The sequence below is a fragment of the Heterocephalus glaber genome, unplaced genomic scaffold (genome assembly GCF_053883595.1).
Source record: "Heterocephalus glaber isolate CG9 unplaced genomic scaffold, H.glaber_assembly_v1.0 deba00001666, whole genome shotgun sequence".
Classification (NCBI taxonomy): domain Eukaryota; kingdom Metazoa; phylum Chordata; class Mammalia; order Rodentia; family Bathyergidae; genus Heterocephalus; species Heterocephalus glaber.
In genome coordinates, this window is record NW_028258406.1 from 11,155,768 (window position 1) to 11,174,781 (window position 19,014).

General features: G+C 37.4%; 1 protein-coding gene across 2 annotated transcripts in view; it reads right to left on the minus strand.

Annotated features, from left to right (window-relative positions):
- The window catches only part of Elf1 (E74 like ETS transcription factor 1), a 104,681-nt gene that overhangs the window by 78,262 nt on the left and 7,405 nt on the right, over positions 1–19,014 (minus strand). The window contains exon 2 of one of the 2 annotated variants that reach the window (XM_087197299.1): positions 8,146–8,261. The exons of the other annotated variant lie outside the window; for it this stretch is intronic. The gene's annotated coding sequence lies outside the window, so the exon portion shown is untranslated. The remainder of the gene's footprint in view (positions 1–8,145; positions 8,262–19,014) is intronic. 2 annotated transcript variants of the gene reach the window in all.

A 19,014-nucleotide genomic window follows, 5' to 3' on the forward strand; every position in this document is an offset into this window, starting at 1 on the left:
AACTCAAAGGGGGAAAAAAGTAATGCCTTTTGTTTAGTTTTGCTCACACCCATCACTCATTCCCATCACCCAAAACAGCCAGAATAGGCCCTCAAAACTCAATAGAAAACTCCAATAACAGGAATAACTGGGGATTAAACACCTAGGGCCTTTGCACACAGCTACATCCTCATCTCTTTTTTATTTTGAGACACTAAGTCACCCAGGGATCAAACTTGCAATCCTCTGAATTGAAGTTATCCCCTGTACATTATCAGACCATAGTGCGATGAAATTGGAGATCCATAACAAAAGAAACTCAAAAAATTTCATAAACACATGGAAATTGAACAACACACTTCTGAATAACCAATGGGTCACAGAGGAAATTAAAGAAGAAATCAGACAGTTCCTTCAATTAAATGACAATGACAGTACAACATATCGGAATCTATGGGACACAATGAAAGCAGTCTTACGAGGGAAATTCATAGCACTGAATATGCATATTAGGAAAACAGAACGAGCCCAATTAAACAACTTCATGCTGAACCTCAAGCTTCTAGAAAAAGAAGAGCAGGACAAACCCAAAGCTCATACAAGGGAGGAAATTATAAAGATCAGAGGAGAAATCAATGCAATGGAGACAAAGAAAACAATACAAAAAAAATCAATGAAGCCAAGAGTTGGTTCTTCGAAAGAATCAACAAAATTGACAAACCTTTAGCCAACCCTGTGAGAAAAAGGAAAGAAAAGGCCCAAATCCATGCAATTAGGAATGAAAAGGGTGAAATTACAACAGACCCAGCAGAAATCCAGAGGATCATCAATACCTACTTTCAGAACCTATACGCCGATAAGATGGACAACACAGAAGAAATGGACAGATTCCTGGGTACATATGAATTACCAAAGTTGAACGAAGAAGACCTAAAAACTCTGAACAACCCAATATCAACCAATGAAATTGAAAACGTAATTAAAAACTTATCAACTAAGAAAAGCCCGGGCCCTGATGGCTTCACTGCTGAATTCTACATGACATTTAGAGAGGAACTGCTGCCGCTACTGTTTAAACTCTTCAATGAAACTGAAAGAGAAGCAATACTCCCAAATTCATTCCTGGAAGCAAGCATCACCTTGATCCCCAAAGCAGAGAAAGACCCAACCGAAAAAGAGAACTATAGGCCAATCTCACTAATGAACACAGATGCAAAAATCCTTAATAAGATACTGGCAAACAGAATGCAGAAGATCATCAAGAAGATCATACACCCTGATCAAGTGGGATTCAGCCCAGGGATGCAAGGACAGTTCAATATACGAAAATCAATCAATGTAATACAATATATCAATAGAGCCAAGGACAAAAACCATATGATTATCTCCATAGACACAGAAAAAGCATTTGACAAAATCCAACATGCATTTATGATAAAAACCCTACAAAAAATTGGAATACATGGTCTCTACCTCAAACTGATAGAAGCCATCTATGAAAAACCAACAGCCAATATCATACTAAATGGTCAAAAACTGAAATCCTTCACACTAAAATCAGGAACAAGACAAGGATGTCCACTATCACCACTCTTGTTCAATATAGTTCTGGAAACATTAGCCATGGCAATTAGACAAGAGAAAGAAATAAAAGGAATAAAGATAGGTAATGAAGAAGTCAAATTGTCATTATTTGCAGGTGACTTGATACTCTATATAGAAGACCCCAAGAACTCCACCAAAAGTCTTCTAGACTTAATAACCAAATTCAGTCAAGTAGCTGGTTACAAGGTCAACACACAAAAATCAATAGCTTTCCTCTACACCAATGACAGACTCACTGAGAGAGAAATAGGGCAAATAATTCCTTTCAGAATAGCATTCAAAAAACTGAAATACCTAGGAATCATCCTAACGAAAGAAATCAAAGACCTCTTCTCTGAAAACTATGGCACTTTGAAAAGAGAGATTGAAGATGATATCAGAAAATGGACAGACATCCCCTGCTCCTGGGTAGGAAGAATTAATATAGTGAAAATGGCCACACTTCCAAAACTGCTATATAGATTTAATGCAATTCCAATTGAGATCCCAGCAGCATACTTCATAGACCTTGAGAAAACAATCCAAAAATTCATTTGGAACAAGAAGAGACCCAGAATAGCAAAAGCAATTCTAGGGAACAGAGACATGGCAGGGGGTATCACAATCCCCAACCTGCAACTATACTACAAAGCTGTGATAAAAACAGCATGGTACTGGCAAAGAAACAGACTTGAGGACCAGTGGAACAGATCAGAAGATGCAGAAACAACGCCAGACACACTCAGCCATCTCATCTTTGGCAAAGGAGCCAAACACCCTCACTGGAGGAAAGATAGCCTCTTTAATAAATGGTGCTGGAAAAATTGGGCTTCAACTTGCCAAAGATTAAAACTAGACCTGTATCTCTCACCATGCACTAAACTAAAATCAAAATGGATTAAAGATCTAAATAGTAAAATAGAAACTCTGAACCAGTTGGAACAGAGGTTAGGTAGAACCCTTAAAGACATCAGTGTAGGAAAAGAGTTTATGAACAAAACCTCAGTTGCCCATGAACTAGCACAAACAATCAACAAATGGGATCTCTTCTTATTAAAAGGCTTCTGTACAGCAAGAGAAACCACCAGCAGTGTGAAGAGACAACCCACAATGTGGGAAAAAATCTTCACCTGCTCTTCCTCAGACAAAGGTCTACTATCTCAAATCTGTAAAGAACTTAAAAAGATCAGACCTCCCAAATTTAAAGACCCAATCCAAAAATGGGCATCTGAAATGAACAGACATTTCTCAGACAAAGAAGTGGAAATAGCAAATAAATACATGAAAAAATGTTCAACATCACTGGTCATTCGAGAGATACAAATGAAAACAATGCTGAGACTCCACTTCACTCCAGAAAGAATGGCTGCTATCATGAAATCAACCAATAACAAATGCTGGCGGGGCTGTGGGGAAAGAGGAACCCTGCTCCACTGCTGGTGGGAGTGTAGACTGGTGCAACCACTGTGGAAATCAGTATGGAGATACCTCAAAGAACTAGGACTGGAAGTCCCATTTGACCCTGCTATTCCACTGCTGCGGATCTTTCCCAAAGAATTAAAAGAATCATACCACAGTGATATATGTGCGCCCATGTTCACAGCAGCACAGTTTGTAATAGCTAAAACTTGGAAACAGCCCAAATGTCCATCAACTGGAGACTGGATAAAGAAAATGTGTTTTTTTTATAAAATGGAGTACTACTCAGCCATAAAAAATGAGAAATTAGAGACATTTATAGCTAAGTGGATGCACATTGAGGCAATATTCTTAAGTGAAATAAATAGGACACACATGAATAAATTCCGAATAGTTTCTCTGGTGTGAGAAACTGAAAGTGTAAATAAGGACTAAATGTATAATAGGTCATGTGAAATAGGAAGAAAACGGGCAAAGGGGAAGGAAGTGGGAGGGCTAGGGGAAAGGATAGAAGGGAATGGGATTAATATGAGAAAATGGAAAAATAGGAACAAAATCTTTGTAAATAGGGAGGACTGGAGGGGTTGAAGGGAGGGCTGGGCAAGGGTGAAAAATAAGAACCAAGAGAGACTATGTAAAGGTGCAAATTTCCAATGATGAGTGTCATTATATTGTAAACCTAAAATGTACCAATGATTAGAATGAATAGTCGAAAATGTAAAATAGGAAGGAAAGGTCCAAAGGGGTAGGGGTAGTGGGAGGGACAGGGGAAAGGAAAGAAGGGAAAGGAAAAACGATGAGAAATGGAAAAAATGGAAATAAAGTCTTTGTAAATAGGGAAGGGTGGAGGGCTTGAAGGGAGGGCTAGGAATGGGGAAAAAATAAGAACGAAGATGCATTATGTAAAGGTACATTTCCCAATGAGAAATGTAATTGTGTTGTATACCTACAATGTACCAATAAAAGAATTTAATAAAAAAAAAAAACTTGCAATCCTCCTGCCTCAGCCTCTCAAGAGTGCTAAGAAAACAGGCATGTACAACTGTGCCCAGCCAAATAACTTTTATAAAACAGTTCATTCAACAAAGTTTGTAACATATTAAGAACTTACCACACAATGAAAAATTTCAAAGACATGATTTAGACCATGATTTGACCTGTTACAAGAAATCATTGTAGGCATTATTTGGGGTAATATTCTTTCCTCTGTCATTAAACAAACAAGAACTATTGTACAATTATATCCTTTACAATGCACCCAGGTAATATGCTGACTATAATCTCAAATTGTTTCATACAGGCATGATATTTTACCTCACATAATTAAATTTTAAATTCAATATTAAAAACAATATATTTTACTTCAGTGAACTGCAACCAGAAACATACCTCAGTGCAACAGGAGGAGCCTTTTGAAGATGCCTACTCCCAGAAACTGTTTCAGTGTTGGACATGAAGCCCAGGATTATGAGAACCAGTCTGTTTCTATGTTAGTGCTCTTTCCACATAGCAGTCACTCAAAAAGATACTCACTACTCAATAATCTCTAAATGTTGCAAAGAAACTCTCTATTATTTATACCAAATAGATAGTAAAACTTAAATTCCTCCTTCGTTACTCTAAGTGTAAAAGCATCATATCATGGAAAATAGTATCACAAGCTAATAATTGTTCCTTTCCCTACTACTAACTGTAGTCTTCCTACAGAACAACTCAGTGATATACAGTAATTACCTCTGATGGCTAAAAGCAACTACAAACAAAACAACTTTTGATTTCCCAGAGGCACATTAAAAAACCACATCATTTATCCTGGTATTCAACACTTTCACAACCTGACTTCTAATTACCCACCTTTCACTACCTCCCCACTAAGTGTCTTCCTGGGCTTGGGATGCACCTACTTTATTTCTTTCCCATCCAACCCTGTAAGTCTGCCTACTGAATATATACTCTTTAGGTCTCAGTTTAAATGGCCTCCCTCAATAACCCCATTTAAAATTACTGTTTCAAGAACTTATCATATGAATGAAAGGGACCTCAGAGAGCCTCTATCTGATAGTGGTTTTTAAACTTTTTTAACAGCCAGATTCTTTTTTTCCTTTTTTGGCAACATTGGGGATTGAATCCAAGGCATTCTTACTAAGCTATATTCCCAGCCTTTTTCTATGTTTTATTTTAAGACATTGTCTCACTAAGTCACTAAATTGCACAGGCTGGGTTTGAATTTCCAACCCTTCCACCTCAGCAACCCAGACTGTTCAGATTAGAGGTTTGCATCACCACACTCAACCACTGAATTCTTTAAAGGTTTTTATACCTTCAAAAGACAGCACAGTGGCATATGCCTGTAATCTCAGCTACTTGAGAGGCTGAGGCAAAATGATCACAAATTCAAGGCCAGCCTGGGTAAGTTAGCAAGACCCCGTTTTTAAAATTTTTTTAATTTTATTTATTTTATTTTTTGGTACCAGGGATCAAACTCGGGACCTTGCACTTGCGCAGCAGACACCGGAACCACTAAGTTAAATCCCTGGCCCTGACCCCATTTAAAAAAAAAAAAAGTGTGGGGGTATGGTGGACACTAGGGATGTAGCTCAGTGGTAGAACTCTTGCCTAGCATAAGCAAAAGCCCTGGATTCAATTCCCAGTACAAAAAAAAAAAAAAAAAAAATCTTCAGGGAACCACACATTTAAATCTTTGCCATGTTAAGAAAGCCTAAAATAGGGCCAGGGATTTAGCTCAGTGGTGCTGTTGCCTGCCTTGCAAGCACAAGGTGTCCCGAGTTTGATCTCTGGTACCAAAAAAAAAGAAAGTCTAAAATACTGATCCCATTTTTTTAAAAAAAGGAAAGGAGATCTACAGAAAAAACTGACTTTGGGCCAGGGATTTAGCTCAGTGGCACCGCACCGGCCTCACAAGCACAAAGTCCTGAATTCAATCCCTGGTACCAAAAAAAAAAAGAACTGACTTTCCCAATGTCAAGTTAATGACTGGTTGTAGTTTCTCTTATTCATTTAAGAATTATTTACCAAGCATTTACCATATGGCAGACATTATTCTAGCCCCTTACTATGCAGCAATGACTAAAAGAGATCTATTGTTTGTTTTGAGACTGGGTCTCACTATTCAGGCTGGCCTTGAACTCACTATGTAGCCCAGGCTGGCCTTGAACTCATGGTGATCCTCCTGCCTCAAACTTCCAAGTGTTGGGATTACAGGGTCTGCCACTGTGCCCCAGTGAAAAGATGTTAATAAATCATTTCTATGTGGTCTGCAGGGAAGATAGATGGATCTTGGAGAACAGTAGTGGATTATCATTAACTTAATTAAGTGATGACTCCAATTGCAGCTACTGTGCTAGACAGACATGGTTTGCAGTGGGTGAAATTAACTAGCTATATAATCCACGGCTATTTAAACTCTAAGCCTCTGTTTTAACTTCTGAAAAACAGATAATAATCTCTATTTCACAAGATAATGCGATTAAACTACCTGTTATATGACAAGACATGTTCTCAGATACTTAACACAAAAAGGGTATAAACTATGGTACATATGTACATCCATACTCAACAACAAAAAGGAACTATTGATAAGTACAACTTGGATGACTCTCACTTAAAAGCATCATGCTGACTGAAAGAACTTAGTGTCAAATTTAGTCAACTTTCTGTCACTGTGACAAAATATTTGAAAAAGAAAACCTTAAAGGAGAAAAGGTTTATTGTGGTTCATGGTTTCAATCCTAGTCAGCTGGTTCCATTACTTTCAAGCCAGTGATGAGGAAGAAATACCATGGTGCAAAGACATGCAGAGGAAAAATGTTCTGTTTATAACACCTAGGAAGCAAGAGACATCCAGAAAAAAGGGCCTGGGGTCAAAGTATAGCCCCCATGGGCATGTCCCCTGTTATGGCTATGTCTGGATGTCCCCCCAAAGCTCCATTCGGCCATAGGTGGGCCTTTTCCAGAGGTGGCTGGATCTAGTGTGTGATGCTGGGATTAAGGGCGTGTGATTACTAAATCAATCCACTGAATGGTTTGGCACGCCCCTAATCCCGGTAATCTAGAGTATAAAAGGGACAGAAAAAAGCTGGTAAAGTCCTTTGCTTGTTTTGCTGCCTACCTGACTACCATAAACTGTTTCTCCTCTGTGATGCCTGTCTGCCATGCTACCCTGCCTTGGAGCCAACCCACTATGGACTGAAAGCTCTACAAACTGTGAGCCAAATAAAACTTTCCTCTCATAACTTTGGGTGTCAGGTATTTTGTCTCAACAATGAGAAAAGTAACTAAGACACCCCCATAATCCATCCCCTTTAATTGGGCTGGAGTCCTAAATTTCCATTACCTCCCAATAATGCCATCAAACTATGAACCAGCATAGATTAATCCACTGAAGTTAGAGCCCTCATAATCCGATCACCTTCCAAAAGTCCTATCTCTGAACACTGCTGTACTGGGTATCAAGCTTTCAGTGAATATGAGGTTCAGGGGGACATTCCTGATCCAAACCGTAACAGGAATGATTCTATTTAAATATTTGTCAAAGGGACAAAACCATAGTAATGTAGCCAGGCATGATAGTGTATGACTGTAAACCAGGACTCTGGAAAGCTGAGGCAGGAAGATTCCAAGTTTAAGATCTGCCTGGACAACTGCAATTTAATGACATCCTGTCTCAAAATAAAAATATTTTTAAAAGGCATGGGGTTATAGCTCAGCACAAAGGCCCTGCATTCAATTCTGGGGGCACTGTATTTAATAGTGTAAAACTCATCACTCCAGCCAATAATCATGAGAAAACATGATCAATCATACTAATGAACATTCTACAAAATTCTTGATAGGTACTCTTCAAGAATATCAAGGTCAAAAAAAAAGAATAATCTTTGACTAGATTAAGAGACAAAATTACTAAGTGCAGCATAGGATACACTACACTGGCTCCTGGAACAGTAAAAGGGTACTAATAGAAAAGCTAGGGAACTCTCAATAAAGGCTGCAGTCTTGTAAATAGTACTGTACCAATGTTGTGAGATACAGCTATGTATACAGATATATATAATCTATACATATAAAGACAGAGCATGCACGAGAGCATATCCAAAGCGGGACACACAGCAGCAACATTCACTATACATTTTTTTTTAATCATACCTCGTAAAGACATTCATGAAAGTGGACTTCCAGAACTGCTTCAGAAAATGGCAGCCGGGGATTTAGCTCAGTGGCACCGTGCCTGGCTCGCAAGTGCAAGGTCCTGAGTTCGATCCCTGGTACCCCCAAAAATAAAAAATAACAAAAAATGTTTTTTTAAAAAGAAAATGGCAAGAAAAAAAAAAGAAAGTGGCAAGAATGATGGAATAAATATGCTCCAAGCAAGGGGGAGTATTTTGCAAGAGATTAATAGGAATGTGTCTTCTACTGCAATAATTATTTTAAATTTAAATACTATTTTGATCGTCTTTTATATGTTAACAGACTACAAATAACATTTGAAAATTAGAACGATCCAGACACGATGGTGCTGAGGAAGGAAGATTATTAGTTCAACACCAGCCTAGGCGATTTATCAAGACTCTTCTCAATATCAAATAAAAAGGGTTGGGGATATACACTTGATCTTAGCCAAAAGGCCGAGAAGTGATTAAAGGATTGGGGATATAGTTCAGTACTAGAATGCTTGCCTATCACACGTGAGGCTCTGAGGTCAATTCCCAGTACTACAAAACAAACTGTTTATAAAGAAATTTTATTCAATCAATTTTCAAAACGTACACAAAACCTTGTTAACTACTCACTTTTATTGCTAATATCACACTCCAAGCTTTAATCATCTCACCTCTACATCACAGCGGCAATCTAAGTAGCTTCTTGCTTTTATTATCCCTCCCTCCTTTAACCAGTCTCAAAAAAAAAGCCAAAAGTGCTTCATTTAAGTCAGACCACAGTATTCCCGTTTTAACACCCTTTCACAGTCCCTCCTTTCACACAAAATTAAATCTTTATTTTAATTCTTTATTAACTGTTTACAGGACTGCAAGATCTTACCCCAGCCCTATCTTCTATGATTTTATCTTAGTACTTCCTGCTTGTTCCTCCCTTGTAATGCCAGGAACCTCAAGCATTCTTTCTCCTTAAGTCTTTGTACATACTGTTCTAGAGAGTTTTTCTGTTAGATATCCACAGAGCTAACTCCTTTACTTCCTGTCGTAAACTGATAAAACAATGACTACTAGTTTTCTCATTTTTCTCTATTTCCATGCAAGGGAACTTTGCCTCTCTTCTGATCAAGACAGAATCTTCTTCACCACCCTGAGTATACCATGTGGCCAATGAAATAACAAATATAACACAAGGAGAAGCTTCAAAATGTCAGCACATATGGCCTTGTCCTCTCTTGCTACTGTAACCCTTTTCTTCTACTCTGGGAGTATGAAAGCCACATGGAGAGGTCTCCCAGTGTTAATGAAGCCAACTTAGCTTGTGTATGGAGTACCTGCTGAGTCAAACCAAATCACAATAATCACCCAGTCCAGCAACAGAACTGTATGATACATCTAGCTGCTCAAAAATTATGACTTGTCCATGGATACAGGATTAGTAAACATAAGCCAGGATTTAAATCCATACTCACTCCAGGATCCTATGCCCTTTCTATAACATCTCAAATTTTTAAAGTCTTAAAAATATTTTGAACTTTAGAATTTAATTTGAACAACTGCAACAAACATTTCCCACATTTATTTAAGGATAATAAAATATGCAAATACAATCTGCTACATAGATTAAAAACTGATACAATTAGAAGTTAGTAAACTCTCAAGATTTACCAACCTCTCCGCTTGTTTTTTTCTCCACTACTTTTTCTGCCGATTCTGCCAGAGTTCATTTAAAAAAAAAAAATCTAAGAAAAGTATAAAACTGGGCCAGGGAGTTAGCTCAGTGGTTTCGTCAGCTGCTGCACAAGCGCAAGGACCCGATTTTGATCCCCGGTACCAAAAAAAAAAAAAAGAAAAGTATAAACCTTTATAGGCAGAAAGAATAATGGTGAGGAGGGATATGCCTTACCCAATTACCTCAACTAGGTAAATGTTAAGAACAGATTAAATAGAATAAGGTATTTTTAAAAAGAGGTAAGACTACATACAAACAGGCTACCATAAAAAAGCATCAATAAAAACATATTCCAGTTTGTCAAAAAAAAAAAGAAAACACAGACAGGAAGATCTTTCATTACTTGGTATTACCTAACAAATTCAAACCACTGCTAATCATTTTTCTAAAAATCCCTGTATCATATTATTCCAATTAAGAGATGTCAATGTTTTTTAAAACCACTAAAAGAAAACATAGATCAACACTGATATAGTAATTGATAAGGAATGCCTCTCCAGATATGGCACTTTAAACAGAAAAAAGTAAAGAAAAAGAATGACTCCCTAAATTTTAAAAAGCACTATAATTGAAGCTAAGGCAAAGGATAAACAGGGGGAAAACAATGACAAGAAGTCCAGAAAATTATTGTGAATGCATTTGCCAAAATTCAGAAAAAGTTTTACAAATAATAAAATTCTTGCTCTATTTAAAAAATCAAAACTAAAAATCTTCAGCACTATATTACGGGTGAGTAGAACAGAAAACAGCGTGGAACTTCAACAGCAGACTCAGTCTCAAAGAAAATGGCCTTGGACCCTTCAGCAACACACTGATGAATGGCCAGGTAACTAAGCAGGAAAAACATTGTAGTTAGTAAATCCTGTTTAACGAATCATCAAAATGTATATTTTTCAAATATTTCATAGACCATGTGGAAAGTATTTTTAATTCAATTTTTCCCTAAAAAAAGCACAATTTTAGTAGTCAGTGTCACTATACCTCAGTCCCAATTACCATTCTTTCTCACTCCCTCCACTTTACACCCAAACTTACTAAAAAAAATCTGACTGTATTGTACTTAACCACTCTATCTCTTCTCCCACTCATTTTTCAACTTACTCTAATCTAATCCTGCCAGTTATGACTCTAAATTTGTTCTAAAGTCAACAATCTCATAGGGCTAAATCCAATTAACACTTTCAGAACTTGTTATATTAATTTTACTACTTGAAATACTTCTTTGTCTTCTCTGAAGCCATGCTATGCTCTTTCCTTATCTCCCCACAATTCTGAAGTTCTACCTCAATTTTCCCTGTCATACTTCCTCACTACTCAACACTAGAGGTCCTAAGAGCTCAAAGTCGTCTCCTCACTGCAGGCTCTCCCAAGGCAAATTTGCCAGTGTCTTACGGCTTCAGACTACCAAGGGCTTCAAACTACTAAGTCAAAATAGAAAGGTAAAAACTACCTATGCTCAATTATTCTTGACAAATCCCTTAAACGCACCCTTTAAGTACATGTTACCATATTAACAAGCTATATTGGTGACCAATACTGTATATCATCTGAATGTAATTAACCATTTTCCCTCCAACATTTAAGCATCAGATTAAGGGCCATGTTGTACAAAAAAGGCACATAATTTTTCTCCTTGCTCCCACCCCACTCTACCTCCATTCTCCCCACTTAAAAAACCATCAAACCAAGAGTTGTGGCACCTGACTGGAATCGCAGCACTCAGAGGCTAAGGCAGGAGGATTGTCCTAATTTCAAGCCTACATTGTGAGTTCAAGACTAACCTGAACTACACAGCAAGACCCTGTTTTACAAAGAAAAAAAAGAAATCAATATCTGACCATACTGCTTAAAACACAAAAATTTTTAACAGAGCTTACAATGTTACATGCCCTCTTCATCTCTCACTGACTCTCACTTTCTAATTACAGCCCTCCCAAACGGTCTTTGATTTTCCAAAGTATTCTCTCTCTTTCTTTCCATCTACGCACTGGAACACCTTCCCCCATCAACTTTGCCTGTAGCTGTACCCTTCTCTGACATACCCATCCTTTCTTACAACTGGGTTGGTGCCTACTCAGGAGTGTGCTTCAGTGACAGCTCCTCAGTCTTTTCCTAGTCAAGATTAATTTGTGTCCACTGATATAAGAGAGTATCAGTGATAAACGCAATGTTAGGAACACTGGAGTAAAATCCAATTATAACCTTTGAAAATTGAATTAAATGATTAAATCTGGGAACAGATAAAAAACTTCATACAGAGCAATATCTGAATGCATCATATATCACAAATATATCCTAGACTCTAGATTCTGAATCCAAAAAAGAGATTTAAATTAAAAGATTAAACTACAAATCAAGATTTATGACAATCTTGAAGGTCTCTATCATTTAAAAGTCAGTAGGCTCGGTACTTACTCAAATATCTAAAAGTACAAAAAAAAGTTTTAAATCAACAGTATTAATTTATTTATTTATGGGGGGAGGGGACCTACCAGGGATTGAACTTGGGTCCTTGCACTTGCGCAGCAGGCAGCAAAACCACTGAGCTAAATCCCTGGGCCAACAATATTTATTTAATAGTGAATAGTGTGCATTAAAAATATTGAAATTCCACTGGCTGCAGTTGCAAACACCTATAATTTCAGCTCCTCAGGGGGCTAAGGAAGATTGAAAGTTCAAGGTCAAACTGAGCAACTTAGCAAGATCCTGTCTCAAAATAAAAAATAAAAATGGTTAGGGACATAGCTTAGTGTTACAGCACCTGAGTTTGACTACCAGCATTAAAAAAAAAAAAAAAAAAAGAAGACACTGCACACAAAACTTATTAAATGGTTACTTTATCAAAATTCCAAAAATTGTTTTTCAAAAAACAAGATATTTTATTACTTGCATTGGTGAAAATGAACCCATATGTGTGAAGTAAAAGGAAACACTACAAACAATCCTAAAATAGTCACCATTATATAGCATAAAATTGCAAGCACTATATGAAAACAAAGTTTCTTAAATTATAGTTAAATGTTAAACTAAAAGTTCTTTTGTTTTTGTGAGTCCCACCCATCCCCCTAGTGGTGGGATCTGAACATATGGCTGTCACACTGAGCTACATCCCCAGCATTTTTTTTTTCTTTGAGACAGGTCTCACTAGACTATTAAATTGCCCAGGCTGGGTTTGAATTCTCTTCCTGCAGCCACCCTGACCAAGTGCTGGGATTATAGGTATGGGCTATCACTTCTGACATAAAAACTATTTTATATCAAGTTCAATGTCTTTAGCAGTTTTTAAAAGGCTAGGATAATAAAACAAAGGAAGTTAGAAAACAAAAATCTCTCTCTTTTATTGGCTCTTCATTACAATACTGTACCTAGAAAAGAAGCAAATACACCATGAAATACTTTGAATGTTACTTTTTTAATTTTATTTTTTTTAATTTTGAGAGGCAGGGTCTTGCTAAGTCACTAAATTGCCCCAACTGGGCTCAAATTTGCCATCCTAACTGTATTATAGCCTTAGCCTCCAAGAGCACTGGGATTATAGGCATATGACACTGTGCCCATTTTCTAAAAGTTACTGTACTCAAATAATATTATTTTTAAAATGACAGTGTACTTTATAAACCCATAAAAACTTTTTTAAAGACAGTATCTTGCTATGTTGCCCACACTGGTATTGAACTCCTGGCTCAAGCAGCCTTCCTGACTCACTCACCCCGATGGGTCTGGAGGAAAGTATCACCACACTCAGCTAAACTTTTGCATTTTATCACAGTCTACTTCACTTAAAATTAAACAGTGTAGGAACCTTCTGGGCCACCTAACTACCATCCCCAGCACCGAGGAGGACAGCTGCCCCCAGAACAGAGGAGGTAAGCTGCATGGACACCAGCAGCACACATCCCTCCATGATGAAATGAGAAGACACTTGAACAAGTCTCAAAACCACACTCCCAGATTACCTAAAGCAACCCCAAAGGGAAACGAGATGGAACAATCTGATACTCAACAACCTGGATTCCCTGAACTGGCAATGAAAGAGCATCTGGAAAAAATGAAATCAGAAATAATTTCTCAGATAACAGCAGAGATTGTGCCCATAGTGCAAGACATGATCAATAAATCCAGAGAGGACACAGATAAAAAATAGAGGAGCTGAGGAACGTGATGGAATCCCAACACAGGAAACAAATGGAATCCATAAAACAGATCCAAACAGATTTCCAGGAGATTAAAAACTCCACTGAAAGTTTATGCAGCAGCATGAGCCAATGTGAGGACAGAATTTCAGATATAGAACAGAGGATTGCAATTAGTGACCTGGAAAACAAAAATTTCTTTAAAATAGTAAGGGGCCAAAAAAAAAAATAGTAAGGGACCACAATAAATCAATCCAGCAGCTGCTAGAAGATACAGAGAAAATAACATAAGGCTGATTGGAGTCAATGAAGAAACAGGAGAAAATGCAGACGACATAAAAAAACTGTTCACAGAAGTGATGGCAGAAAACTTCCTAAGGAGGGAAAAAAAACTTGACATACAGGTGAGGCATACAAGACTCCAACTAGCTGTGATCAAAAAAAATCTACACCTAGGCATATAATAGTTAAGATTCCAGAAACCCAACAGAAGAATAAAATTCTACAAGCAGTGAGAGAAAAGAAACAAATCATATACAAAGGAAAGACCATCAGAATCACAGCAGACTTCTCAACACAACCCCTCAAGGCAAGAAGAGCTTGGAGTGACATATTTCAAGCCCTAAAGGAAAACAACCTCCAACCCAAATTGATGTACCCTGCAAAACTATCTGTCAAAATTGATGGAGAAATAAGATACTTGCATGACAAAGAGCACCTTAGGAACTTCATGAATACCAAACCAGCATTCCAAAAAATTTTAGACAATATGCTAGGAAAAGAAAACGAGGATCACAACCCCAGGAAGCCCAACAGAACGAAATCCATCAGGTACAACAAGAAATCAAATGCAAAGGGGGAGAATCGAACAAAAAGAAAAAGTCATGACAATAGTAAGTCAATATGTATCAGTTATAACCATCAACATTAATGGTCTCAATTCACCAATCAAAAGAAACAGACTCGCAGAATGAGTCAAGAAGCAAGATCCAACAATACGCTACATACAAGAAACACACTTACTTTATAAAGAAACTCATAGACTGAAAGTTAAAGGGTTGAAAACAATTTTCCATGCGACAGGAACGCGAAAAAAAGGAGTAGCTATCCTCTTTGCAGATCAAGTAGATTTCAAACCAACACTGATTGAGACAAAGAAGGACACTACATCCTTGTAAAGGGAACAATCCAACAGGAAGAGATGACAATCACAAATATCTATGCACCAAACACTACTGCATCCAACTATATAAAATACTAAGGGACATGAAAAATCAAATAAGCACTAATACAATAGTAGTGGTGTATCTCAATACCCCACTGTCACAAATAGATAGATCAACTAGACCAAAAGTAAGCAACGAAATACTAGAACTCAATCAAACTCTTGAACAAATGAACTTAACAGATGTTTACAGAGTGTTCCACCCCAAGAAATCAGAATATACATTCTTTTCAGCTGCACATGGGTCGTTCTCCAAAATAGACCACATACTCGCTCATAGAACATGCTTACATAAATGCAAAGGAACTGAAATTATCCCCTGTACATTATCACATCATAGTGGGATGAAATTGGAGATCAACAGCAAAAGAAACCACAAGAACGTCATAAACACATGGTAACTGAACAAAACACTTCTGAATAACCAATGGGTCACAGAGGAAATTAAAGAAGAAATCGGACAGTTCAGACAATACAACATATCGGAATCTATGGGACACTGTGAAAGCAGTTTTATGAGGGAAATTCATAGCAGTGAATATGCATATTAGGAAAACAGAGCGAGCCCAATTAAACAAACTGATGCTGAAACTCAAGCTTCTAGAAAAAGAAGAGCTGAACAAACCCAAACTTTATACAAGGGAGGAAATTATATAAAGATAAGAGCAGAAATCAATGCAATGGAGACTAAGAGAATGATACAAAAAAAATCAATGAAGCCAAGAGTTGGTTCTTTCAAAGAATAAACAAAATTGACAAACCCTTAGTCAACCATATCAAAAAAAGTAAAGGCCCAAATCCATCCAATTACGAATAAAAAGGATGAAATTACAACAGACCCAGCAGAAATCCAGAAGATCATTAATACCTACCTCAAGAACCTATGTGCCAGTAAGACGGAAAACACAGAAAAAAATGGACAGATTCTTAGATAGGTACGAATTACCAAAGTTTAACGAAGATGACCTAAAAATTCTAAATGCCCCACTATCAATCAATGAAATGGAAAATGTAATTAAAAACTTACCAACTAAGAAAAGGCCAGGTCCTGATGGCTTCACTGCTGAATTCTACAAGACATTTAGAGAGGAACTGCTGCCACTACTGTTTAAATGCTTCAATGAAATTGAAAGAAAAGCAATACTCCCAAATTCATTCCTGGAAGCAAGCATCACCTTGATCCCCAAAGCACAGAAAGGCCCAACTGAAAAAGAGAACTATAGGCCAATCTCATTAATGAACATAGATGCAAAAATCCTTAATAAGATAATGGCAAATAGAATGCAGAAGATCATCAAGAAGATCATACACCCTGACCAAGTGGGATTCATCCCAGGGATGCAGGGATGGTTCAATATACGAAAATCAATCAATGTAATACATTATATCAATAGAGCGAAGGACAAAAACCGTATGATCTCTCAACAGATGCAGAAGAAGCATTCGATAAAATCCAACAGGCATTTATGATAAAAACCCTACAAAAACTTGGAATAGACGGTCTCTACCTCAATCTGATAAAAGCCATCTATGAAAAAACAACAGCCAATATCACACTGAATGAAAAACCAACACCCAATATCATACTGAATATCGTATCAGTCAAAAACTGAAATCCTTCACACAAAAATCTGGAACAAGACAAAGATGTCCACTGTCACCACTCGTGTTCAATATAGTTTTGGAAACATTAGCCACAACAACTAGACAAAAGAAATAAAAGGAATAAAAACAGGAAATGAAGTCAAACTGTCATTATTTGCAGATGACATGATACTCTATATGGAAGACCCCAAGAACTCCACCAAGAGTCTTCTAGACTTAATAACCAAATTCAGTAAAGTAGCTGGATACAAGGTCAACACACAAAAATCAATAGCTTTCCTCTACACCAATGACAGACTCACTGAGAGAGAAATAGGGCAAACAACTCCTTTCACAATAGCATCCAAAAAAACTGAAATACCTAGGAATCAACCTAACAAAAGAAATCAAAGACCTCTTCTCTGAAAACTACAGCACTCTAAAAAGAGAGATTGAAGGTGATAACAGAAAATGGAAAGACATTCCTTCTTCCTGGGTAGAAGAATCAACATAATGAAAATGGCCATACTTCCAAAACTGCTATATAGATTCAATGCAATCCCAATTGAAATTCCAGCAGCATACTTCACGAACCTTGAGAAAACAATCCAAAAATTCATTTGGCATAAGAATAGACCTAGAATAGCAAAAGCAATTCCAGGCAACAGAGACATGTCAAGGGGTATCACAACCCCAACTTGAAACTATACTACAAAGCTACTGTGATAAAAACAGCATGGTAATGGCAAAGAAACAGACCTAAGGACCAGTGGAACAAATCAGAAGATGTACAAACAACTCTAGCCACACTCAGCCACCTCATCTTCGACAACAGAGCCAAACACCCTGACTAGAGGAAAGACAGCCTCTTTAATAAATGGTGCTGGAAAAAGTGGGTTTCAACTTGCCAAAGATTAAAATTAGACCTATGTTTCTCACCATGCACTAAACTAAAATTGAAATGGATTAAAAGTTTACATATTAAAACAGAAACACTGAACTGTCTGGAAGAGAGGTTAGGTAGAACTCTTGAAGACATTGGTGTAGGAAAAGATTTTATGAACAAAACCTCAGTTGCCCATGAACTAGCACAAACAATGAACAAGTGGGGGTCTCTTTTTATTAAAAAGCTTCTGCACAGCAAGAGAAACCACCAGCAATGTGAAGAGACAACCCACAATGTGGGAAAAAATTTTCCCCAGCTGCACCTCAGACCAAAGTCTACTATTTAGAATCTATAAAGAACTTACTGGGGATTTAGCTCAGTGGTTTTGCCACCTGCTGTGCATGCTCAAGGACCAGAGTTCGATCCCCGGTACCAAAAAAAAGGAACTTAAAAAAAAAAGGAACTTAAAAAAGTCAGACCTCCCAAATTTAAAGACCCAATCCAAAAATGGGCATCTGAAATGAACAGACATTTCTCAGACAAAGAAGTAGAAATAGCAAGTAAATACATGAAAAAATGTTCAACATCACTGGTCATTTGAGAGATGCAAATGAAAACAATGCTGAGATTCCACCTCACTCCAGAAAGAATGGCTGCTATCATGAAATCAATCAATAACAAATGCTGGCAGAGCTGTGGGGAAAAAGGAACCCTGCTCCACTGCTGGCAGGAGTGTAGACTGGTGCAACCACTGTGGAAATCAGTATGGAGATACCTCAAAGAACTAGGACTGGAAGTCCCATTTGACCCAGCTATTGCCTCACTGGGGATCTTTCCCAAAGTATTAAAAGAATCATACCACAGTGATATTTGAGCACCCATGTTCATAGTAGTACAATTTGTAATAGCTAAAACTTGGAAACAGCCCAACTGCCCATCAACTGAAGATTGGATAAAGAAAATCTGGTTTTTTTATAAAATGGAATACTAGTCAGCATAAAAAAAAAGTTAGAGACATTTATAGCTAAATGGATGCACATTGAGGCAATACTCTTAAAAGTGAAATAAATATCACACACATATGTAAATACCAAATAGTTTCTCTAGTATGAGAAACTGAAAGTGTAAGTAAGGACTAAAAGGTATAACAGATACTGTGAAATAGAAAGAAAATGGGGCAAAAGGGAAGGGGAAGTGGGAGGGGTAGGGGAATGGAAAGAAGGGAATGGAATTAATATGAGAAAATGAAAAAATGGAAACAAAGTCTTTGCAAATATGAAGGATGGAGGGGTTGAAGGGAG